The 26,877-nt window shown below is 45.6% G+C and overlaps 1 protein-coding gene across 1 annotated transcript in view; it reads left to right on the top strand.

The window, feature by feature from the left end:
- Positions 1-13,514: 13,514 nt before the first annotated feature.
- Positions 13,515-26,877, top strand: part of FAM110B (family with sequence similarity 110 member B) — a 200,553-nt gene continuing 187,190 nt past the window's right edge. Inside the window, exon 1 of the mRNA XM_030214679.1 lies at positions 13,515-13,603. The gene's annotated coding sequence lies outside the window, so the exon portion shown is untranslated. The remainder of the gene's footprint in view (positions 13,604-26,877) is intronic.

Here is a 26,877-nt window from a genome sequence, read left to right on the forward strand (position 1 = left end):
AGAACTACCTTTTTCATTTAAATCTCAACAGAATACTGCATTGTTCAAGCAGATGTTGAAGTGCTATCTGCTGGACCTGATTGATAATGCTTTCTGTTGTTTTTTTGCTGCTGTATTTGTACGGAACTGATGTTATAGTGATTAGTAGTTTGTATTTTTTTATATTATGTATATGTTGCGTTGTAACCCGCCTTGGATAAAGGGTGGGATATAAATAAATAAACTGGCTAATAGGTAAGCTAGTATGTAAACAATATGGGTGAAAGCTCTGAAAATGGAGGAAGATATTTCTAGCCATTTCCTTTAGATATAAGGTGGTATGTAAAACTGCTCCCAACCTATACCAAAGAATCAAGGCACTCTTTACTGGAGGTTAAAGTAAATTGTAAATTAGATGTTAAAGAATTTATCCACTGTAAAAACTGATTCTATATCACTTTCCCAAAGAAAAAAAATGTCTAAAAATCTTATATAATACCATAAGAATAGCCATGCTGGGTCAGACCAATGGTCCACCTAGCTCAGAATCCTGTTTCCAACAGTGGCCTATCCAGATCACAAGTAGCAACCCATATAGTAGCAACATTCCATGCTGCCAGTCCGAGAAAGAAGTGGCTTCTCTGTGTTTGACTCAATAGCAGACTATGAACTTTTATTTTTCCAGGAACTTGACAACTTCTACTCGTTGTACACCATTCAAGATTTTATAGACCTCAATCATATCTTCCCTCATCCGTCCCTTTTCCAAGCTGAAGAACCCTAACCTCTTTAGCCTTTCCTTATATGAGTGGAGTTCATCCCCTTTATCATTTTGGTCACTCTTCTTTGAACCTTTTCTAATTCTGCTCTATCTTTTTTAACATACTGCCACCAGAATTGCAGACCATACCCAAGGTGTTGTCATACCATGGAGCGATACAGAGGCATTATAATATTCTTGGTCTTATTTTGCGTCCCTTTCCTAATAATTCCTAGCATTTTGTTTGCTTTTTTGGCCACCACCAAGCACTGGGGCAGAAAATTTCAGTGTATTGTCCAAGATGACTCCTAGATCTTTTTCTTGGGTATTGACTTCCAAGGTGGAACCTAGCATCAAATAACTATGATTCTTCCCAATGTGCATCACTTGCACTTGTCCACATTAAATGTCATCTTCCATTTGAATGCCTAGCTTTCCAACATTCTAAGGTCTTTCTGCAATTTTTCACAATCCTCATGCGTTGTAACAACTTAAAAAGCATGAGGATTGTGAAAAACTTTGAATAGTTTTGTTTGTCTGCAAATTTCATCACCTCACTTGTCGTTCCCATTTTCAGATCATAATAAATATGTTAAATAGCACTAGTCTCAGTACAGATCCCTGGGGCACTTCACTATTCACCCTTCTCCACTGAGAGAATTACCACGTAACCCTATCCATCTACCAATTCCTAATCCACAAGAGAACATTGCCTCCTATCCCATGGCTTTTTAATTTTCTCAGGAGTCTCTCATGAAGGACTTTCTCAAATGCTTTCTGAAAATCTGGATACACTGCATCAACCAGCTCACCTTTATCCACATGTTTGTTAACACATTCAAAGAAGTGAAGCAAATTGGTGAGGCATGACTTCCCTTGGCTGGATCTATGTTGACTCTGTCCCATTAAACCATGTTTGTCTATGTGTTCAATGATTTTATTCTTTATAATAATTTCCACTATTATGCCCTGCACTGACACCAGGCTTAGTGGTCTTCAATTTCATATATCATTACTGGATCCCTTTTTAAAAATTGACCACCCTCCAATCTTCAGGTACTAGGAATGACTTTAATGACAGGTTGCAGATAACTAACAGCAGATTTGCAACTTCATGTTTAAGTTCTTTCAGTACCCTGGGGTGTATACCATCCAGTCCAGGTGACTTACTACTATTTAGTTTGTTGGTTTGGCACAGTATATCTTCCAGGTTTCACCTAGATTTCTTTTGGTTCCTCTGCATTGTCACCTTTGAAAACCATCTCTGGTACATGTTAGATCTCTTACATCTTCAATAAAGACCGAGGCAAATAATGCTTATGATGGTTAGCTCATGACTTGTAAAGGGAGTACAGTTAATCTCTTTGCCCATTTCTTTATGTAAATCTCTAATTAACTCTCGTGAAAATTCCCATCTTCTTTTCTTACAACTAGTGGAACCCTCAGTATGTCCCTACACAGTTTAAGTTTAAATTTGCCAAACAGCAGTACTCAGAAAGGATGTTCACCCAATAGCAGAGGCAGTTTCTGCCTCAGGATTGAGATGTAGGTTATGGTGTGAGACTTCAAGAGGGTGAAGAGAGATGGAAAAGTGTGTGTGCATGGGGGGGGGGGGGGGGGGGGGGGGAGGAGCCTGTAGCAGAATCTAAGAAAGTTTGGGATAAGCACAGGGCCATTTGTGTAAAGAGATAAATCAGACTTATCTGGGTTCTGTAATCTTGTACAAAACTGGGCTTTGGTAGCATTTGGCAAGATATCACCTCTTTAGTTCAACCCATGATTCCCTGAAGCAGCAAAGCGAAATGCAGTCCACCGTTGGACACAGGCAGTCAATAGAAAAGCTATTAAAAGGATTTTGGCATATGCAAAAATTTTACTTTAAATTAGAAAAAGAGGATAAAAATGCATGAAAATATAGAAATAGATGAAAATATAGAAACACAGCTTGAATGTGAATAGTGGGAGGTTTTTTAATGCCTATAATAAAACATGAGCCATTTTTGACTAAAGCAGTCTGAGCTTACTGAGTTTTTTTTTCCTTCCATATTCTGTGTTAGCTGTGTTGGTTTAAAAACATTTTTTGGATAGAGTATCTTTTCACAACTGTTTTCTAAAAGTGAAGGCTTTGTAATATTATGCTGGATATATTTGTCAATATTATATCAGGCAAGCTAGATTTGCCTTATGGTATTCTTCTTCTGTGGTTCATCCAGCATTCATTCCATTTAGTCAGGCACACTTTCTTCCTTGTGTTATAGACTTGAAAGTTCACCTATTATGAATAATAGATCTGGATATGAATTTAGATTGATAGAGTAAATTGATTGGACTTAGGGATGCATCAAACTGTTCACACAGTTGGCACATCTGGTCTTTTATTCTGTGCCAAAGGACAAATTAGGCAATCAAATTGGATGATTTGTAGTTTTCGAACTAATAAATCCCCTAATATATGACTACATATTTGCCATTATATTGTTTGTGATATGCGTATACTTTTTTGCACTGGACTTCATGACGTGTACCAGTAACTATCATCTGGATTTACCAAACCAATGCATATTGCAGTCTGGAAGTTTGATTTACTTTTTGCAATAGAAAGGCCATGATAAAAAGTCTTAGTACATGAAGCCCTTTGGTTGCAGTAATAAAATATAACTTGTGAAATGTGTATTGAATTAAAATATGTATATGAAATATAAGGAATTAACTGGTTTTGTATTGTAGGCAATAAATGCCTCCAACTCGGGCATGTGTGTGAGCTGAGTAAAATAAATATGAGCAAATGCATTTTACTTTATTTTGCTAAGTTTTACTATCAGTGCCATAGAAGAGGCTTTCAGAATTACAGAATACTGCCTGGAATTTATATTAGATTTAGAATTGACACAATGTTCTCTTTCAAGCAGCTGCAAAACATTTCCTCACGCTAACAACATTCTTGTGTCTAGTAAGGAACTGTCTGTCTGCCAACAACTTCAGGTTGCATATATCAACACTACTCAACATCCACAATTTGGACTGTTGGTGATAGAGAAAATGTTTGGTAAACCTGATTTTTTTTCTAAGCCTTCTCCTTTCCCCCTTTCTGTCCCATGATTCCATTTTGAAGAGGATTAGAGTAATTGCATTTTTTTTACATAACTATCAGGGCCGGACCTAGGGTTTCTGGCGCCTTCCTGAAGCCTATTAGTCGGCGCCCCTACCCATCCAGTGACGGGATCACTATGGCTCCGCCCCTACAGTAGTCACACCTCTTTTACCAGCCATGGCATCATTGAAAATATTACACCAGTATAGAAGAAAAATAACTTGTTTTTTTTTGTTTTTGTTTTCATTATAAATAATTTCTGTAAGCTGTTACAGCTCCATTATACTCAAAATGGCACAAACCAAATTAGCATACAGACCAGGAATTATGAGAACAGACAGTCTTGCCAACTCTGAAAAACAATGTGTTAGCAAAATCTCAGAATCTAACAAATAGATCCCTATTCAGACAGTTACAGCCTTTGCAGTCACACATGCAGAACAGAAATAGCCCCTCTTCAAATTCTTCAAAAATTAACCTGAAATCCTAAGAAGTTAGACTTTGCATGCAGCAAAAACCAGAAAAATAGAAAGAAACACATTGCTAACATTGCAAAATAAGATAGCAGATGTAAATTCTCAAAGGGGACATATTCCAAACACTAAAATGAAAATAAAATGATTTTTTTCTACCTTTGTTGTCTGGTGACTTTGTTTTTCTGATCATGCTGGCCCAGTATCTGATTCTGCTGCTATCTGTCCTCTTAACTCCGTTTCCAGGGCTTCCTTTCCATTTATTTCCTTTCCTCCTTTCTTCTTCATTTCTTGCTGTATATCCATAAGTAAAAGCTGGGTCCTCCGCAGACTTGACTGTCCAGTGGATCCAGCTTCTGCCTATTTTCTCCATCCATGTGCAGTTTTTCTCCTCTCTTCCTTTTCCCTCATCTCATCTCATTCCTCTGTCTTCCCTTCCCTCCATCCATGTCCAGAATTTCTTCTCTCTCTCCTCCATCCATAAGTACATAATCATAAGTACATAAGCACCACCATACTGGGAAAAGACCAAGGGTCCATCAAGCCCAGCATCCTGTCTCCGACAGCGGCCAATCCAGGCTTCAAGAACCTGGCAAAACCAAAAAAAAAAAAAAAAATTAATAATGTTCAATGGACGTTTCCCTCAGGAATCTGTCCAAACCCCCTTTAAATTCCTTAAGGCCAGCTGCTGTTACTACATTCTCAGGCAATGAGTTCCAGAGTCTAACTACACGCTGAGTAAAGAAAACTTTCTCCTATTTGTTTTAAATCTACCATATTCTAGCTTCACCTTGTGTCTCCTGGTTTTGTTGTTGTTTGAAAGTGTAAACAAACGCTTCACATCTGTCCGCTCTACTCCGCTCGTTATCTTGTAGACTTCTATCATATCACCTCTCAGCCGCCTTTTCTCCAAGCTGAAGAGCCCTAACCTTCTCAACCTTTTCTCATAGGGAAGTCGTTCCATTCCTTTTATCATTTTCATCGCCCTTCTCTGCACCTTTTCTAATTCCTTAACATCTTTTTTGAGATGCAGCGACCAGAATTGGATACAATACTCGAGGGTGCAGTCACACCATGGAGAGATACAACGGCATTATAACATCCATGTGCATCTCCTTCCTGTCTTCCCTTCCTTTCCCTCCATCCATATCCAACAATTCTCTCCCTGCCATCCCCTCCATCCACCCATGTCCAGCAACCCTCCTCTCTCCACTGCCCTCCCCCTCCATCCATGTCCAGCAACTCTCCTCTCCCCTGACCTCCCCTCCATCCACCCACGTCCAGCAACTCCCCTGCCCTCCATCCATCTATCCATCCATATCCAGCAATTCTCCTCTCTCCCCTGCTTCCCCCCTCCATCCATCCATATCCAGCAATTCTCCTCTCTCAGCTGCCCTCCTCTCCATGTCCAGCAATTTCTCCTCTCTCCCCGGGCCCTGTTCTCCCATCCATGTCCATCGATGCTCCTCTCTCCCCTGTCCTCCTCCATCCATCCATATCCAGCAATTCTCCTCTCTCCCCTGCCCTTCCCTCCATGTCCAGCAATTTCTACTCTCTCCCTGGGCCCTGCCCTCCCATCCATGTCCACCGATGCTCCTCTCTCACCTGCCCTCCTCCATCCATCCATATCAAGCAATTCTGCTCTCTCTCCTGCCCTCCCCTCCATGTCCAGCAAATTCTCCTCTCTCCCTGGGCCCTGTCCTCCCATCCATGTCCATCGATGCTCCTATCTCTCCCCTGCCCCCCTCCATCCATCCATCCATTCATATCCAACAATTCTCCTCTCTCCCCTGCCCTTCCCTCCGTGTCCAGCAATTTCTCCTCTCTCCCTGGGCCCTGCCCTCCCATCCATATCCATCCATCAATGCTCCTCTCTCCCCTGCCCTCCGGCTCCCATGTCCACCTGCCCACCCTCTTCTCTGGATTAAATCTTGTATTTAAATTTACTTCCGTCGCACCAGCTGCGCAGCGTCAGTGAAAGCGCTGCCTGATGTCTCTAGCCTTTCCTTCGCTCGTTCGTTCCCTCTCAGTCCTGCCCTCACAAGGAAATGATGTCAGAAGAAGGCGGGACACTGAGAGGGAACGAACGAGCGAAGGGAAGGCTAGAGACATCGGGCAGCGCTTTCACTGACGCTGTGCAGCTGCTGCGACGTCGGAGGTAAATATAAACACAAGATTTAAATGCCCCAGAGCGGCACAGGTACCTGCGGAGGAAACTGAGGGCTGGGCTGCTGTCGGGGTCCGGGAGCTGATGTAAGCGGCGGCAGTAAGCATGGCGTGGCGGCGCCCTCCAGAGGTCAGCGCCCCTCTGCCATGCTTACCTCGCTTACCGGGTTGAGCCGGCGCTGATCACTATTTCTAAAGGGATCATATTTTTTTCAGTTCCAGAAATGGCCTTATGGGAATGAATTTACCCTTGTGGTTTAGTGAGCTCCTTGCAGTGGTTTTGCAGTCCATCTTACTGAGCATGGCATGTGCACTGTCCATCACATCATTTCAGAAGAGCTGTTGGTATAGAACATTTGACTCTACAAGCTTCTTTGTTCTGAGAAGGGAATATGGAGTTTGTGGGGAAAGCAAACAAGTCAAGAAAGCATCAAAGTTAACATCAGGGATGAAAGGCTGGAGAAGATAATTTGGAAGCCAGAGGAAATGATTTGGGAGATGTAGTAGAAAGTTGGCCTCATTTATTATGGCAGGGTTACAGTTGCAAATCCAGTCTTTTGGCTTGAACAAGATCCACACTGCCAGGATGCATGGAAAATTGTGATTGCTGTATTTCTGGACCTCAGTACTGCCTTTGATTTAGTTGACCATTCTTCACTTGATCAATCTTTGCACTGGTGCTTCTGTCCTCGGTTTGTTTCATCTCTGAAAAATCAAACTTTCTCAGTTCTGTAAAACTCATTTTTTGCCCCCGATTCTGTTCTGATATTTTTGTTTCCCTTAATACGGTGTCAACTGCTTCTATTAAGGTAATGATGTACAAATTGTAGCATCTGTTGATCCTTCTACCCCAGTCATTGTGTTGAGAAAATTGCTGGGTGGCTACTTCAGCATAAAATTGAGCTTAATCCTTCAAAGTTATAGCGTATTTGGCACTAAGAAATAACCAACCCCATCTGTATCTCCACTCATTATGGGGTCCCCTGGTGTTCGCTATTATAAAATACTGTTACCTCTTTTGGGGTGCATAATGACTCTTCTTTAACTTTTGTCGCTAAAATTTTTGTAATGTTCAGTTTTGCTTTGTGCAAAATTGAACAGTAGCAGAATTTTTAATGTCAGATTATTTGATTAGGAAGATCTTTCTTTGAGGTCACTGACATCAAACTACTTATTTACATGCTTGTGCTTAAGCACTGTAATTAGTTCTATAATGGTGTGGAATGTCCTGCTTTATAAGAGTCACCAGAGCAGACAAGGAACTTCCAGAAATCAGGGTATTAAATGAGTACATAAAAACCTGACATGGGGCCATGTTTTCAGTAAAAGCTGAAAAACACAAACAATCGCATTTTGCCAAAAATCTTAAAAACCACCTAGTGGTTATTAAACCAATGAGAATATTCATGAAATTAAAAAAAGGCTACGATGAAAGAATTTAGTATGATATAATATACCATAATTAAATCTTTTTTGTACACTAGTTCCCAGAAGGGGCTTGTGTGCTATTGTTGTCGATAAAGTTGGGAAACTGGAACATTCATGCATTCAGTGATCTAGCTCCACTTACTACTGTTAGCAAATAACTGGGCCAGTGCTTACCAGTTAGCTCCGGATATGCTAAGTAATGCTTGCCAAAAAGGCAGCTGCATTGAAATTGCAGCACAGTTTGTGGCTTCCACTGTCATTTTATGTTTAAATCTTTTTATTCATAACAAGAGTGACAATTGCAAATACAATTCACAGGTAAAATTGAAAACTTAACATGTCTGCAATCCAACTCTAGTAAACATATAATGCATAAAAACATATTTCAAACTCCCCCCCCCCCTTTCCCCCCCCCCCCCCCAAAGCGTCAGGCAATGCATCAGAAAGGCGTGGCACCTTTCAACACTGTTTCACAGAGGCATTATTCCACTGTCATTTTAAAAGGGCTTTCTTAGTGTCAGCTCCACTGTTCTGAACCAATGGGTGTTATCCTTTCCTACCAAGCAGGTGGAGATAAAGAAAACTTGAATTCTGCCAGTGACATTACCAATATAAGCAGAGGTGCTTCCTGAAACAGTCTGGTATTTTTCTCTACCTTCAGCAGATGGTAGGTTGTGCTGACAGTATTCCTTTCCCTGGCCTAGCTCTCTGCTCTGCTGGTCATGGCCACACAGCATGGTTGAGCCTAATGGCAGCCTCAGGACCATACCTGGTTGAGCTCAATGCTTGGCTCTGAAGCCCCCAGTCGCACTTCATAATTCCACTATATGAGGCTTTGTCGCAGTCCTTCAGAACCTTGCCTGAAGGTACAGGTCCTCAATCCCCTCACTCCTTTTTCTTGTTACCCTGTTTGGGTGTACTCCCCCCCCCCCCACCCATGGTCTCCCCCTTCAGCATCACATTTACCCCCCCCCCCCCCAAAAAAAAAAAAAAAAAAAAAATCCAGTTGGCTTCTTAGCATCATGCCCTTTGTCAGGGGGCTAATGCTAGTGTAAAGTACAAAGTAGGGAATTTCCTTCTAGGTGCACCCAGAGCTGGGGACAGCAGAGATGCTGGGATCGGCAGGCACGCCAGTGCACGTCTGCCATGTGGTGGGACATGGTGATGGCACAAGTGTGACTTTCAGAGCCAGCAACTGAGCAGGGGTAATGGATTTATTTTTATAGTGTGTAAATGTGGCTCATTCAGTCTGTGTGCCTTCCTCTCAGCGAGCATTTCACATGTGCCATTCACTTCCCTCCTTCAGCAAAAATGGATACATTCCTCTCACACACTGTTCCTGCCAGTTCAGACTGACAATAATTCCCTGGTCTTGTGACGGGCTTTTGCATTCCTGTCCACCCTGGGTCCCCGCTGATGGGGCCCCGGTGGTTTTCTGGTTCCAGTGCTTGACCTGGTTGGTTAAGCAGGCCCTGCACAGGTCCCCCCTTGAGATCTAATCCTAGCTCTAGCCCTCATCCTCATGGTGGGGCCCCCTAGGGGTCCCAAAGGAATCTGCAGGGGCCCTGTTTCAGGGTCTCTGCGTATTGCAACGGATCTGGTCAATCCAGAGGGTCCAGGTTCTTCGGAGGGAACGGAGGACTTGGAGGTCCTGTTGGGATTCCAGTCCCCCATGGACTCAAGTTCTGAAGATCCTCCCTGTGGGAACAATCCCCTGGGTTCTGGTTGCATTGTCATGTCATTTCTCGTTTCTTAGATGAGGTTGCAGGGGCCTTGGCTTTGCTTAAGCCTCCTGCAGCAGGCTCCCCGGGGCCCCAAACATTTTCTGCTCTATAAAACCCTCATCCACTTGATGAGGGCAGTCCATGGATGGTCCACTCAGGATCGCTGGGACTCTTGTTCATTTCTATGTCTTTGCTCAGGAGGTTGAGAAGTGTTGGGTCTTCATGAGGGTGAATGCCCTGGTTACGGCGGTCATGTAGGTGACCGCTGTACCTGTCCAAGGGGGCTCAACCCTTAGGGTGCTCTATGAAAAGAATGTGGAGTAGCAGCTCCACCTGGCCTTTTCAATGTAGGGTCCAGCATTCAGGCTGCTGTTTGTGGCGGTTATGTAGCTGCATGCTGCATTGGTTCTAGCAGTTGCCGAAGTCCCCAGAGGTTTCTGATTTGGAGTCTGGGATGGCCTTTTTGGGTGGACATCCTATATATATGGCCGGTCTGACTTCCCACACAGTGGCAGCGTCAGGGGTTGCCATTGGTTGTGGTTTCGCCATTGGGTACGGGTGTGGTTTCCAAAAAGCTTTTGAGTCAGCCGCTCTTAGGGGGTGCTTGCTGTTTGGTGATAACTTGGAGAACTTGGAGAAGCTGGTGAAGGATATGGGGGAGGTGTGGCATTGCATAAAGGGTGTGCAGCGATTCTTGGCCTCAAAGGGAGTGGGCTGTTTCAGATCTGCTCAAAAAAGATATAGCGGAATTAAAAAAAGGTTCAAAGAAGAGTGACCAAAATGATAAAGGGGGCAGAGCTCCTCTCGTTTGAGGAAAAGCTAAAGAGGTCTTCAGCTTGGAAAAGAGATTGATGAGGGGAGATATGATTGAGGTCTACAAAATCCTGGGTGGTGTAGAACGAGTAGAGGTAAATCAATTTTTTATTCGTTCCAAAAGTGCAATGACTAGGGGACACTCGATGAAGTTACATGGAAATAATTTTAAAACAGGAGGAAATATTTTTTCACTCAACAAATTGTTAAGCTCTGGAACTTTTTGCTGGAGGATGTGGTAACATCGGTTAGCGTACCTTGAGTTTAAAAAAGGTTTGGACAAATTCCTGGAGGAAAAGTTCGTAGTCTGCTATTGAGGCAGACATGGGAAGCAACTGCTTGCCCCCTGGGATTTGTAGTATGGAGTGTTGACATGATTTGGGCTTCTGCCATGTACTTGTGACCTGGCTTGGCCACTGTTTGAAAAACAAGATACTGAGCTAGGTGGCCTATCAGTCTGACCCAGTATGACTGTTATGTTCTCTGTCTTGGGTCATCGAAGTCCAGCATAGGCACATGTATACCCTCTCCACTCCCAGCCCTGATACTAGTGGCACCAGTGTCTCTCCAGCAGCCAATGTGACCTTAAGGGTTTGTTTGTTTTTTCTGTGGAAGGAGAATGGAGAAGGGTGGGAGAGGGACCTGGGGTGACCAGGTGTACTTCATAAAGGTGGCACTGCTCAGCCGCACACCCCCCTAGTGCAACTGAACAGAGACCTAGAACAGGAGCTGCAAACAGATGAGACCAGGAGCTTGTGAAAGACCATCTGCCTGCTGGCGATAGAGAATACTGACTGACCAAGAAGCATTCCATCCTCTAAGGAGGTGCAATTCAGCACTCTCTATCTCCGCCTGCTGGTAGATGGACAACCCACAAGTCTCTGGATTCATCTGGTACTGACGCTAAGTACAAATTCTCACCCTGTGATTGAATGTTCTAGATTAAATGGATTGGTCTTTCCAGTTAAATAATGGAGTTCCTTCCCTCTTTCTTTTTTTTTTTTTTTTAATTTGCATTTAAAGTTTAAATACATCTAATACATAAATGTAAGATATGGAAACAAAATTAGATCACAATTCTAACATAGGAAAAATAACCCATTATTTAGACCACTATTTATGAGCAAGATACAAGGTATAATATACTACAAAAAGGAAAAAGAAAGAACAAATATTGAGCAGGGACATGCGGATATCAGCAGCCGGAGTACATCAGCGTATTTTCACTCTATTAGGAGTTCTGGGAAAGTTCTTGACTACTTTCTTTGGCAATTAAGAAAGCTTTCATTTTTTTGGGTTCCGTAAACATATAATTCACAGTGTTCAAGGACAAAATACACCGACAAGGAAAAATTAACCTTCCCTCTTTCTTTCATTGCCTTCTTTAATTGTACATGTTAACCGCCTAGCTCTAATAAACCAACACTTTTTAACATATTGATGATTCCACTTGCCAATTCCTTATCCAATTTAGGCTTAAACCCATTTATTTATGCTGATGATGTTACAATTTATATACCTTTCAGACATGATTTGACAGAAATTACCAATACAATTAAGATCGGTTTGAATACTATGGATGCGTGGGGCAAACTAATTCCAACTGAATCTAAATTCTGAAAAGACCTATTGTCTTATCCTTTCTTCTAAACACAATAAGTATAAACCTCCAACCTTAAACATCCCAAACTACTCTCTTCCAATCTCGGATAGCCTAAAACTACTTGGTGTCATAATTGACCGCAATCTGACACTTTAAAGTCAAGTAAATTCCACTACAAAGAAAATGTTCCACTCAATGTGGAAATTTAAACGCATAAAACATTTCTTCCCACGAGACGTATTTCACAACCTAATACAATTTATGGTACTAAGCCATTTAGATTATTGCAATGAAATTTATGCAGGTTGCAAAGAACAACTAACAAAGAAACTTCAGACCGCACAGAACACGGCAGCCAGACTGATATTTAGAAAACCAAAATTTGAAAGTGCCAAATCCCTTCGTGAAAAAATGCACTGGCTTCCCACCAAGGAACGTATTGTCTTTAAGGTCTGCACTGCTGTCCATAGGATTATTTATGGTGAATTTCCCGGATACGTTGGACCTCATAAGATTACCACCCGGAAACAGTACCAGCCTATCCCGAACTTATTTAAATCTGCATTATCCAGACTGTAATGGACTTTAACGATTTTTTAGTGCATCTGGCTGTTAGAAACAAATCAACTTATGCATCCAGCTTTTCTTATATAAGTACACAACTGTGGAACGCTTTGCCCAAAACCGTGAGATCTATCCATAACCATCTTAACTTCAAGAAACTACTGAAAACCAACTTGTTTAAGAAGGCCTACCCCCCGATCCAAATTAACTTCCTACTTTATGCGACACAACTAAATATGAACCGTATCAGATTTCCATAGCTACCCTCTTTTTTATTTCCTTGTTGTTTGACACTGATGTTTGTTACATGCTTTCTACTGTACTATGTATTTGTATTATTGAACCGGAGTCTACTTCTTCGATACTATGTAAGCCATATTGAGCCTGCAACTAAGTGGGACAATGTGGGATATAAATGTGTTAAACAAATAAATAAAGTGTGGTTGTATATAAAGTACTTGACTCATGCCGAGGTGACATCTTGGGCAGAGACCCAAGCAGTCTTATCCGGAAGATATCTGTGAAGTCATGACCTAGTCATCGCTTCATTTCTGTGTAAAGTATTAGACAGGATGTGCTGGCCGGAGCCCAGTTGGATTTTGGCAAAGCTGTCATTCATGGGACCTTGTCTTCTCCCGCCATCAATCGTTTAGTTTTGTTGCACCATCCTAAGAATCCTCCCTGTAAGGCTTTGATTCACGGGACTCACTGAGTTCTTTGCCTTTCTTTCTAGTGGTGTTCTTTTCAACTTTTTTTTTAAATAGAACTTTCTGTTATGGAATGAATTATAGCTGCAGTGGTTTGATGGGGCATGTGTGTGGTTTATGGGACCTTCTGATGCTTTGGCAGAGGTTTACTGGAGTTTTTCACAGAGCACCAGCCCTTATACTGGTGATGTCACTGGGAAAAGTCAGTTTCTCTATCTCCATCTGCTGTTAAGAAGGGAGTACAATCTAATTGTTCAGGATGGTGCAGCAGAACTAAAGGAAAGGCATTTAATAGGTATGTAAGCTGGAAAAACAAAAGAAAAAGTTTGTTTCAAGTTTCTGTAGATATTTAACTTATACACACTTCCTAATGCATTTCGAGCTGTCATATGTTAATTTGCATTATTTGTGTAACTGACAGTCTGTTACTGTATACCGAGAAACAGATGATTGTTTTACTCCTGGCATCACTGTAGATAACTTTAACTGGCAAGTATATCTCAGTGAGTTATGTTCCCTATGCCTACGGTATCTTTAACAAAACAGTAATCAGTTTAAACACACAGTAGTACAAAATTAGGTTTCCTTTTGTACTTTCATTCGGGTTTGAGAATAAGACTTAATTTTGGTTCATGACTCATCCATGAATCTCTGGTAGGCAGGCCATCAACTATTCAGTGTGGTCTGGAGTACAGTTTCCAGAAAACATGTACTAACTAGAAGCACATGGAGTAAAACAGTGACCAAATGTTCCAATGAGGGTTTAGTATTTGATCTAGTTTCTATTGCAGTGTTTATTTCTGCTCTAGCCATTAGTGATGTGAATAATTCATCAAAAGCCTTTTCACTTGTTACCTTGTGTAATGATATATATCCATTCATCCCAAAGATAAGTAAAGTCTTCGCTGTGTTAGCATTTCTTACGCTTTGTTTTTAGTGCCCTTTTCCCAGTGGAAATATTGGTTTCATTTCTAGAATTCCTATGAGATACACACATATATATCCAGCTGAAGTGAGCCTGGGAAATATTCACATCTTTTTTTCATATATGTTCAGTGTGAAATTAGTGGCTTTATGAATTTGTTGCTGCTCTTGAAATGAACATGTGTGTATAATTTCTTTACCTCATCCGGGGAAATGGTTCATTTACTTTTGAATTGTAACCAAGAGGATGACGCAATGCTGCTGAAGCAGATAAGTTCTACTATATGTGTGTTTTCCCACAGAAATCAATGTTTTGAAAGTGATATTAACAGCCAACTTTGACACAAACTTAATTCCAAAAATTGCAAAGAATGACAGTTAAAAAAAGAAAACAACTGCCAGATGAGGTGATGTGCATTTTTACTCTGTGCTTTATTACTAGCATACTCCCACATCAACCCAAGCCTTGCTGAGTTCTCCAGAATGACCAGTCAGCCCACAACACTTACTTATTTTAACAGAATTCAGCTAACTTCAGCAGTATGTAGGCCAGACGTGTTTACTGTGCTTAATCAACCATTGAGAAGATAATTGACCAAAGCAACCTCCAGGATCAGTTTGCACAATCAACTCTTTAGCAGTACTGCACTCTGTAGAAAAGTACATCTGCCAGGAAATATTTTACAAAAACTTTCATATTGTTACTAGACAAGAATAATTTAGTGTAGTTTTCATTTAATATTTAGCCTTGCTTCTCTTGTTTTACTGTGCCCTTATTAACTCTTTCTTTTTGCTCTGTTTTTCAAAACCAAGCCTCATCTATGTCCTATCTGTCTGAAATCAACCCATGTGTGATCTTGCGGCTCTTATTGCAATATTGGCCACAGAGCAGGAGAGGGTATGCACTTAACTGCTTCTCCTACTGCCAAGCCAGATGAGGTGATTTAAAACAAAGACCCCCCCCCCCCCCCATATGATGGGAGGACAGTACAGCACAATGCTTGAGGTAAATACAGTGTCTGCTGCACTAGTGCTGCTACAGCAAGCCTTCCAAAATTTGTCTCCAGGTAGAATCCATGCCTGACCTACAGTGATAGTTTCCACCCTTCAAACAAAAAAAATTAATTTTACACAACCAGGTCACACAATATCACTATATATGCTTTGACCCAAGAAATAGAAACAAATCCTTCAAATCAAAAGGCTACAACTCCAAATCATCTCCAGGATAACTGTTTTACTTAAAACATTCAGGGCAGACCTACTGACATAGAAGACAAAACCACAGAAAGGCAACCTCTTATAGTGACATAACCAAGATATTCAAACAGTGCAAAGAATGGATCCAAATGCACTGCTATTGAATGATGCACCACTAAAAGAGCGATTCGATGCTTTGCTGATACTGGACTTCTGAGAACTGTCTAATATCAAGGAAAAAGCTAGAAAACATGCCTCAGAGCAAACCAAGCTGACACCTCTATGGGGGGGGCGGGGGGATGTTTATCAGAACCAGATCAGTTCATGAATGGTCTTATGATTACAATGCTTCAAGAAAACTTTTAGAACAATCCAGGAATATGTGACTTTTGAAGTTAAAATGATGAGATTCTTTGGAATCGCAAAAAAAGGTTGAAAAAGATCTGGGCTTTCTATCTGATTATGAGCTATAAAATTCTACTCCTGTCACCTCATTCTGTTGTGACCGAAAAGAGAGAAAATCAATTCCTAAAAGCAAGTCAAGAAATGTAGAGTCTATAATATTTAAATTATTGGGAAACATTAAAGGCGAAATCTGGCATAAATTTATGTTGTTCCCAATCTGGGCTTAAAAATGAGTTCCTCAAATTAAAATTTTGGGGCGCCAGGAAAGTGGGGGAAATACTTTGAAGATTCTGTTTTATTTGTACTCTATTTTGCTGTGTTACTGACCAAGCAGCAAATAATGTATAATTTGTTTTAGAGGAGAACTATATCACTATAGGGTCTCTTAACAGTGTTTCCTTGTCACTTGCAGCAGATGAATCCAGGAACTAGTGGGTTAAGTCCGCCTACCAACAGGTGGAGATACGGATAAACAAACTAAAGGCAGTGATGTCAGACAGCTAGCTCCTTCCTCAGTCAGTATGTCTCTATCTCAGTAGGTGGTGGACGGCTTTTTCTTCAGCTCCTGGGCCCAAGGCCTCTGAGGGTGCTCCTGGGCTGGAGGCCAGTTTGAGCCGGGAGTGGCAGACTGGTGGTGTCCCCTTTGGCAGCATATGCAGTTGCTGGGTCCCTGCTGCACCTCAAATTCCCTCTGAACAGGCTTTTGCTGTTCCTTTCCTTCCCTGTTTGCTTCTGCCTCCTCACTCAAAAAAAAAAAAAAAAAAGAGAACCACAGAATTTGTTTAAAAGAGAAACAGAAGCACAGGGAAGTGTGTTTTTGCTGAGAGGTTTGTGTTACTGCTGTCCGAGTCTGTTTTCTGTTACCTGCTTGTCTGAGCCTGCCTCAAAGTGGAGTCGGAGAGTTTTTTTCTTCAGCTCAGCTGTCAGTTCCTGCGCTTTCCCGGTCCGGGGTAAGTCCTGCTGGGGTCCTATTCGGGGGCGGGCGATGGCAGCAGAGGCGGTAAAACCGCTGTTCCCGGTGTGGGAAACGGTGTTCGGCGGTGGGCCTTTGAAGAGCGGGGTGCGCTGATTTGGCGGGACTTGATGGAGCTGTTGCCCCCCTCCCCCCTCGAGAGCGTGCTTTCCCTCCCGGAGCCTGCAATTCTCGCGCCATTTTGCGATCGGTCGTGGAGCCGGCTCCGGTTTTGGGCAAAGCTTCTTCTCCACTGGTAGGGGAGTCGGGGGGGGGGGGGGGCGTCAGGCACTGTAGGCGGTGGTGCAGCTGCCATAGCTGTGACCTCTGTTGCAGGGGAGGGGTTTTCGCCAGAGTTTATTTTGCTACTCCATCAGGCGTTTTTGTTGAAAAGGGCCTTGCCCCGCCCCACCTCACGCGGCTGTGACAGCTTTGGCCTTTGATTCTCTCAGGAGGCCTGGGGCTAACCAAGAGATTTTGGGTTTTTCCCCCAGAGGATTTCTCCTCCCTTAAAAAGCCTAGGCTTTCTTTGGGGTCTGAGGAGGGGTCCTGCATACGGTCGCCTGCAGCTTCCTCCGTGGTGGCTCTCTCGGAGCAGACGGGGGTAGAGGACGTGGAGGACGGTGTCCTCACTGACCAACCAGAGGACTCTTCTGCCGTGAGGATTTTCCATAAGGAGGAGCTGTCCTCCTTTATTATCTCTCAGGCGCTGGAAGCCCTGAATATAGAGGACCCTGAGGTTGCAGCGTCTCAGGCGGTCAACCCCAAGATAGCTAGTACCAGACCACATTCTAAGGCCTTTCCAGTACATGAAGCTATTGAAGAGTTGATTTCGGCCCAGTGGGCGGATCCGGATGGGGGGCTGAAAGTAGCCAGGCTATGGCCAGGCTGTATCCGGTTTCAGCAGACCGTTTAGAGCAGTTTGCTCTACCTAGGGTGGATGCCCTGGTGACAGGGGTCACTAAGAAGACTACTCTTCCAGTGGAAGGTGGTGTGGCACTTAAGGATATGCGAGACAGACGGCTAGAGGCCTCTTTAAAACGTGCCTTTGAGGTGGCCACTTTGACACTTCAAGCTTCTGTTTGTAGTTCTTATGCGGCTAGAGCTTGTCTCAGTTGGCTACGTTCTGTCATGGATTCGATTTTGGAATCTGATATGCCGGGAACTCCTCAGATGTCGCTGATGGATATTGGGCTGGCGTACTTGGCGGATGCCTTGTATGATTTGTTCCGTGCTTCGGCCAAACTCATGGCCTTGACCGTTTCTCTCGGCGTCTTCTGTGGCTCCGTCATTGGGCTGCAGATATGGCCTCTAAGCAACGGCTCCATTAACTTTCCTTTCTGAGAGAAATTGCTTTTTGGGGAAGACCTAGAAAAGATTGTTAAAGATTTGGGGGAATTCCAAATCTCAGCATCTTCCGGAGGACAGACTCAAGTCTACTTCCAGGCAGGGAGCCTAGAGGTCATGTTTCAGAGAGACGCGACGGTATCACCTGGGGCGGTCCAATGCAGCCTTTCAGCATCCTCATTTTGGGCAGCGTTCTTCCTTTCGCAACGAGAAGCATCCGGCTGGACCCCCCTCTCATCAGGGGGCTCCTTCTCGGGCCTCCCAGTGATGGGGTGCAGGTCCACTCGGGAGGAGAGCAGATCGGTGGTCGGCTTTCTCTGTTTCTTCCAGACTGGGCCAGAATTACTTTGGACCAGTGGGTCCTCGATGTGGTGTGAGAAGGTTACAAACTAGAATTCTTCTCTTTCACAGACTTTTTTCTGGAGTCCCGCTGTGTATCGCGGGCCAAGAGGACAGCGGTTCTGCAGTGTTTGCGAGACCTGCTAAGGATAGGGGCTATCGTGCCTGTTCCTCCTATCGAAAAGGCGCACAGGTCGGTACTCCATCTTCTTTGTGGTTCCAAAGAAGGGAGGGGCTTTTTGGCCTATTCTCGATCTCAGAAAGTAAACCAGTTTTTGCGGGTTCGTCACTTCCGCATGGAGACATTAAGGACAGTTATTGCTGCTGTTCAACCAGGCGAGTTTTTGACGGCTCTCTATTTGAGGGAAGCTTACCTGCACATTCCCATTTGGCAGCCCCATCAGAGATTTCTCAGATTTGCGGTGCTGGGTCAGCACTTCCAGTTTCGGGCCCTTCCTTTCGGAACGGCCACTGCCCCACGCACTTTTTCCAAGGTCATGGTGGTGGTGGCGGCGTTCCTGCGGAAGGAGGGGATTCGAGTGCATCCATATCTCGACGATTGGCTGATTCGGGCAACGACAGCAGAGGAGAGTCGAGTGGTCACTGACTGAGTGATTGCGGTGTTGCAATCCTTAGGTTGGGTGATCAATATGGACCAGAGTCATCTGGTTCATAATCAGAGTCTGGAGTATCTTGGAGTGCAATTCGATACGAAGTGGGGGAAGGTGTTTCTCCCCGAGGGGCAAAGGATCAAATTGCTTTCTCAGGTACGGACCTTATTGAGTTGTCGCGCTCCCCGAGTGTGGGACTATGTTCAGCTCCTCGGTTCCATGACGGTGACCTTGTTGGTCATTCCATGGGCAAGGGCTCACATGCGGCCTCTTCAGAATTTCCTTTTGAGCAGATGGTCACTGACGTCGCTGGATAATTGACGCCGCCTTCCTTGGTCGAGCCGGGCCAGGGACAGTCTCGCATGGTGGCTCCGGTCAACCAATTTGCAGAAGACTGTTTCTCTGGCGTCTCCCAATTGTGTGGTAGTCATGATGGATGCCAGCCTTGCGGGCTCGGGAGCCCATTGTCTTCATCGAGTAGCCCAGGGATTGTGGACCCCTCTCAAAGCGATTTGGCCGATAAATCGTCTGGAGTTGCGAGCAGTCGTGAATGCGCTGCGGAGTTTTCAGGACCTTCTGCAGGGGCAAGCGGTTCGTGTATTCTCGGACAACACCACGACGGTGGCCTACATCAATCGGCAGGGGGGCACTCGCAGTCTTCCCTTGGCAGTGGAAGCGTCTCTTCTTCTAGTATGGGCGGAAGTGCATGTTCAGAGTCTGTCGGCAGCGCACATTACGGGTCAAGACAATGTTCAAGCGGATTTTCTCAGCCGGACTCTTTTGGATGCAGCGGAATGGACGCTGTCGGACTCAGCTTTTCGGCTGATCTGTCAACATTGGGGAAGATTAGTAATGGATCTCATGGCCATGGCTTGCAATGCCAAAGTTCCCCAGTTCTTCAGCCGCAAACGGCAGCCAGGATCCGCAGGATTGGACGCTCTTCTCCAGCCATGGCAGGAACAACAGCTACTGTGTGTTTTTCCTCCGTGGCCTCTGGTAGGGAGAGTTCTTTGCTGCATAGGGCAGCATTGGGGGCTGGTCGTTCTAGTGGCCCCAGACTGGCCCCGACGGCCGCGGTATGCGGATCTCGTTCGAGCACTCAGAGCCACCATTGCGACTTCCGGTGACTCCCGATCTGCTGCATCAAGGGCCAGTTCAGATGGAAAATCCCTCCTGCTTTGGTCTTAAGGCCTGGCTATTGAGAGGCGGCAGCTGAGGAAGAAGGGATTTTCACGGAAGCAGTCTACTTCAGCAGCGTACGCGCGAGTGTGGAAAGCTTTTTCGGCGTGGTGTGCTTTGCGTGCTGAATTGCCTTTTCGGACGGACATTCCGGTTATTCTGGAGTTCCTTCAGCATGGTCTTCAAAAGGGATTGGCATATAATTCCCTTCGAGTGCAGGTGGCCGCGCTAGCTTGTTTTAGGGGCAAACTGGACGGTTCCTCTTTAGCAGCTCACTCTGCTGTGGTCCATTTCCTACGTGGGGCGCTTTGGCCTCCTCTGCCACAGCCGTGCCCGGCGTGGCATTTGAATGTGATACTGCGAGCCCTCCAGGCCCCACCATTTGAGCCGTTGAATAAGGTTTCTGAGAAGGATCTAACACTTAAGACAGTGTTTTTGGTGGCCATTGCTTCGGCTAGGAGGATTTCTGAAATTCAGGCTGTGTCTTCCAGAGATCCATTTTTGCAGTTTTCTGAAGCAGGGGTGTCGATTTGGACGGTGCCAGAGTTTCTACCTAAAGTGGTTTCGGCTTTCCATGTCAATCAGGCAGTTTATCTTCTTTCTTTTCAAAGAGAGGATTATCCGGAGGAGTTTGCCTCGCTACATTTCCTGGACGTGCGGAGAGCCTTGTTTCGGTACTTGAAGATCTCTAATGAGTTTCGACGCTCGGATCATCTCTTTGTGCTCTTGTCGGGATCGAAAAGAGGTGAGGCCTTCATATTGTTGTTACTGATCTGTGGCCCCTTGTTTCATAATTTATTGAGTGTGTCTATTTTGCATGTGTGACCAAGACGCAGTATTCCGTTAGCATGCAGTTCCTGTGTGGAGATCTTATAGCAGTCTCAATTCTATTTTCTCACTAGGTGGTATATTGGTGTGTGAAGGCCTAGTGTAATATTTACAGTGCTGCCTTTTCACAGGTAAGGTTGTTGTTTTGTGAGTCTGGTGGGGGGGGGGGGGGGGGGGGTCAGTGCTATTATGGTAAAGGTCTAACAGATCTGGCTTTTAGCCATGGCTGCTGCTTTGTAACTATTACAATGATAATAGTGTATGATGCACAACCACCAGCTCCTTCTGAGCAGCCTGTTTAAATTGAGCATATTGAGTTGTTCCACATTCTCTGTATCTTCTAACTTCTCTGGATTCCCTGGTTTGTGGGATCCTCTGGATCTTCTCTAGATCCTGTTCTTTATTCTGTATTAACTGGTGGGAGATGTGATAAGGGCAGCTTCTTGTATGAGATGGTTTAAATGTGATAAGAACATAGAATATAAGAGTAACCATACTGGGTCAGACCAGTGGTCCATCTAGCCCAGTATCCTGTTTTCCAAACAGTGGCCAAGCCAGGTCACAAGTACCTGGCAGAAACCCAAATTGTGGCAACACTCCATACTACAAATCCAAGGGCAAGCAGTTGCTTCCCATGTCTGTCTCAATAGAAGACTACGGACTTTTCCTCCAGGAATTTGTCTAAACCTTTTTTTAAACCCAGATACGCTAACCGCTGTTACCATATCCTCTGGCAAAGAGTTCCAGAGCTTAACTATTTGTTGAGTGAAAAAAAATATTTCCTCTTATTTGTTTTAAAAGTATTTCCATGTAACTTCCTTGAGTGTCTCTTAGTCTTTGTACTTTTGGAACGAGTAAAAAATTGATTTACTTCTACTCGTTCTACACCACTCAGGATTTTGTAGACCTCAATCATATCTCCCCTCATCCATCTCTTTTCCATGCTAAAGAGCCCTAACCTCTTTAGCCTTTTCTACTATTACTACTACTACTATTAAACATTTCTATAGCGCTACTAGACTTACGCAGCGCTGTACAAATCAACATGAAAAAGACAGTCCCTGCTCAACAGAGCTTACAATCTAAATTGGACAGACGAACATACGCCTCTGCTCCCTGGGCCCTTCCCTCCCATCCATGTCCGTCCGTCCATCTCCTCCCATCCATGTCCATCCAGCAATTCTCCTCTCTCCCCTGCCCTTCCCTCGATCCCTCCATGTCTAGCAATTTATCCTCTCTCCCTGGGCCCTGCCCTCCCATCCATCAATGCCCTCTCTCCCCTGCCCTCCTGCTCCCATGTCCACCTACACCCCCTATTCTCTGGTTTAAATCTTGTATTTAAATTTACCTCCGTCGCAGCTGCGCAGCGTCAGTGAAAGCGCTGCCCGGCGTCTCTAGCGTTCTCTTCTCATACGAGAGGAGTTCCATCCTGTCAGGTTCTCAGGTTCAGAGCCCGCGGGGCCGGGCTCTGGAGCAAACGTGAGCCCTTGGGCTGCTGACGAGGAGCGACAGCAGCAGGCAAAACCCACCAACCAACACTGGGTAAGCACACCGGCAGGGACTGCAGGCACTGCCCAGCGAACCGGAACACATGGACTGGAATCCCCCGGACTGGAGGACACAGGACTGGAACACACACCGGACCGGAACACACTGGACTGGAGCACACCAGACTGGAACACCCTGGACTGGAATCCCCCGGACTGGAGGACACAGGACTGGAACACGGGACTGGAGCACACTGGACTGGTCCAACAGCTTCACCTGTACTTAGCTACTAAGCCCCCCAAGAGTTGAGCTCCTGGGTTCGAGTAGCCGACAGGACTTACTGGATACCGGATGACATAGGGACCAGGACTGGAAACAGAAGTGCTCCTAACCCTAAACTGATCTACGTGCTCCCAAGCCCTAAACCAGCAGGAGTGTTCCTAACCGTAAACTGACAAAAGGACTTCCTAAGCCCTATACTAAACAGGAGCTCCTAAGCCCTGCTCAAGAAAGGGACTTCCTAAGCCCTAAACTAACAGAGCAGGGTACTAAATACAAAGCACCAAGCTACAAGCAGAGCTTTACACTAATAAGCTAAACACAAAACTAAACCAGCTACCTAAGCACTGCTCTAGCAAGCTAGATACAACTAACAAGGTGCTTCCTAAGCACTACTCTGGCAAGCAACCAGAAGAGCTCCTAGCACTAAAAGGGAAGACAGGGGAGCCACAAGGAGGGAAGCTAACACATAAGCCAAAAGTGCTTCTAAAGCACCAAACACCAACAGCAAAGACTGCAATGCTCCCAATAGCACAATCCCAGAAGTACTTCTAACAGCAAACTCTGCAGTGTTCCTAACAACACCAAACCCTGAAGTACTTCTATCAACAACAGAGCTTCCAAAGCCCTACACACAGCAATGCTTCCAAAACCAAGAGGGAAAAGCAGGGGGACCAAACACACAAACACCAGTGCACACTGCACTAACACTAACCTGGACCTTAGCAAAAGCAAGCAGGGAAACTAGACACAACGTCAGAAGTGCACACTGCACCACCCTACCTACAGCAAACACCACTGATGCAAAGGCCCTGAAGGAAACAAGACCACTTCCTTATCAAGGCCCTCCCTGATGATGTCACACTCCCTAGACCTAGGCAAAAGCACACTGACCCAGAGAGGCCCAACCCACACCAATGCAAAACCGTGAAACCCTTGAAGCCAGTACACCCAAAGAGAGTTAGAGCAACTCAGGCAACACACACACAGCTGTAGTGAAGTGAGACAATTAACCCCATGCTGCTGGAAGCTGCCAGCACAGAGAGACAGAGCCAGCTCAGAAAGGAAAGAGAAAAGAAACAGAAGCCAGCTAAGAAGCTGACCCCCAGGAAAGAGGTAAGTTTGAGAGGGGTTCAGACCCCAATCATAACAGCACCTCCCCCTCAAGGCTCCCGTGTCCCCACGGGAGCCCCAGGTCTCAAAAGACAATTTAGGTCTCCATGGGTAGCTGTGATGAAATCTCCCAATGGGTTTCACAACATAAATCTGGGCGGCTGGGCAGGACGTGACAAGTACATCTGGAACTAGGAAACCAGAATGGCTTTGGCCGCCACGAGGCTCTTTAGAACGGCTGCTAGGCAGGATCAGAGTCTTGGATGCAACAAGTGGAGTTCTATTCAACAGGAACCATCTCCTGAAGGAGTCCACAACTTCCTTGACTTCCTGGCACTCCACTGTAGCAGCCAGAACTGGGCTAGAGCCCACACCCATCCTGGAATCTGAAGCCAGACAGGAACTTGAACTGGACTTCAGACTAGACCTTGCCCCTTGGCTGGAGCTGGAACTCAGAAGGAGTTCAACATCTTGGCTGAAATGGGAACTCGGAGTAGACTCAGCATCTTGCCTGAGACTGCAACCTGGTCCGGCCTCAGCATCTTGGCCGGAACTGCCACTCAACTCGGCCTCAGCATCTTGGCCGGAACTGCCACTCAACTCGGACTCAGCATCTTGGCTGGACTTGGTACTCAGCATAGACTCAGCATCTCGGCTGGCACTGGAACTCGCTCCGGACTCAGCATCTTGGCCGGAACTGCAACTTGACCCGGACTCAGCCTCTTGACCGGGACTGCAACTTGACCCAGACTCAGCATCTTGCCTGGGACTGGAACTCCAGCTTGACCCGGACTCAGCATCTTGCCTGGGACTGCAACTTGACCCGGACTCAGCATCTTGCCTGGAACTGGAACTCCAACTCTCACCGGACTTAACATCTTGACCGGAGTTGCAACTTGACCCGGACTCAGCATCTTGCCTGGAACTGGAACTCCAACTTGGCCCGGACTCGGCATCTTGGCCGGGACTGCAACTTGACCCGGACTCAGCATCTTGCCTGGAACTCCAACTCGATCCAGACTCAGCATCTTGACTGGAACTACAACTCGATCCAGACTCAGCATCTTGACTGGAACTCCAACTCAATCCAGACTCAGCATCTTGACTGGAACTACAACTCGATCCAGACTCAGCATCTTGACTGGAGCTGCTACTCGATCCAGACTCAGCATCTTGACTGGAACTACAACTCTCAGCATCTTGACTGGAACTGCAACTCGCTCCAGACTCAGCATCTTGACTGGAACTGCAACTCAATCCAGACTCAGCATCTTGACTGGAACTGCAGCTCCCACTTGACCTGGACTCAGCCTCTTGGCCGGGACGGCAACTCTCACTTAACCCGGATTCAGCATCTTGGCCGGGACTGTAACTTGACCCGGACTCTGCATCTTGCCCGGGACTGTAACTCAATTCTGATTCGGCATCTCGGCTGAACTCTGCACTCGGTGCAGACTCAGCACTCATCGTGGACTCGTCATCTTGGCTGGGCTCTGCACTTGGTGTAGACTCAGCACTCATCGTGGACTCATTGTCTCGGCTGGACTCTGTACTCAGTGCAGACTCAGCACTCATCGTGGACTCGTCATCTTGGCTGGGCTCTGCACTTGGTGTAGACTCAGCACTCATCGTGGACTCATTGTCTCGGCTGGACTCTGTACTCAGTGCAGACTCAGCACTCATCGTGGACTCAGTATCTCGGCTGGCCTCTACACTCAGTGCAGACTCAGCACTCATCATGGACTCATCACTCGGTGTAGACTCAGCATCCCGGCTGGGACTGCAACTCGCTCTAGCCTCAGCATCTTGACTGGAACTACAACTCTCAGCATCTTGACGGGAACTACAACTCGATCCAGACTCAGCATCTTGACTGGAACTGCAACTCGATCCAGACTCAGCATCTTGACTGGAACTGCAACTCGATCCAGACTCAGCATCTTGGCTGTCACTGCTGCAACTCGCTCCAGACTCAGCATCTGGGCTGTCACTGCTGCATCTCGCTCCGGACTCAGCATCTGGGCTGAAACTCAAAACAGACTCAGGCACTGGGCTGGAACTCAGTGTGGACTCAGAAGCTTGGCAGACAAAGCCCTTCAGGCTGGACTCAGAAGTTTGTCGGGAAAAATCAGGAAGCCACCTTCTTTCAGCTTGGGCTTCAGGAGTATCCCGTAGGGTTGGCTCCGAGAGGAGTTGGAAGCGGTAAAAGAACAGCTTGGTAGAGGGATCAATAGCAGAAACTGGGTTTTCTTCGAACCCAAGCCAGGAGACACGCCTTCTTTCCGCTGCAGCTTCAGGAGTATTCTTCAGGGCTGGATCAGACAAAAGTGCAACCCGGTAATCCTGGAGTGTCAGAAACGGATCCAGATCAAAAATGGGGTTGGAACTGGGATCCAAACTGGTACTAGGAGGCTTGGTTTGAAGCGCCCCCTGAACTGGGATCGGCGACTCGGTTAGGAGCATCCCTTGGACTGGCCTCTGAAGCTTGGCTGGACGTGCTGCTCGGACTGGATTCAGAGGCTTGTCTGGGCGCGCTGCTTGAACGGGACTGGACCCCTGCTGGGCCCAGAGCGTGGAATTCCCAAGACGTCTCCTCTCAGCGACAGCTTCAGGAGTATCCCACAAAGCTGGATTCAAGACCAGGCTGCGGCGATATTCAGCGAGCGTGATAAAAGGGTCCATATCTGAAACTGGGTTTTCAGCGATTCCAAGCCACCGGACACGTTTTCTCTCAGCTGCCGCTTCAGGAGTCTTCTTCAAAACAGGATGAGACAAAAGTTTCCCACGATACTGACGAAGAGTCATAGAAGGATCAAGAACAACAATGGAGCTGGACCCCAGCTGGGTCAGCTGGGCGGGGGTTCTTGCCGGGCTCATGGCCTTTGCAATCTGTCAGGCTCTCAG

Source organism: Microcaecilia unicolor, chromosome 1 (assembly GCF_901765095.1).
Source record: "Microcaecilia unicolor chromosome 1, aMicUni1.1, whole genome shotgun sequence".
NCBI classification, from domain to species: domain Eukaryota; kingdom Metazoa; phylum Chordata; class Amphibia; order Gymnophiona; family Siphonopidae; genus Microcaecilia; species Microcaecilia unicolor.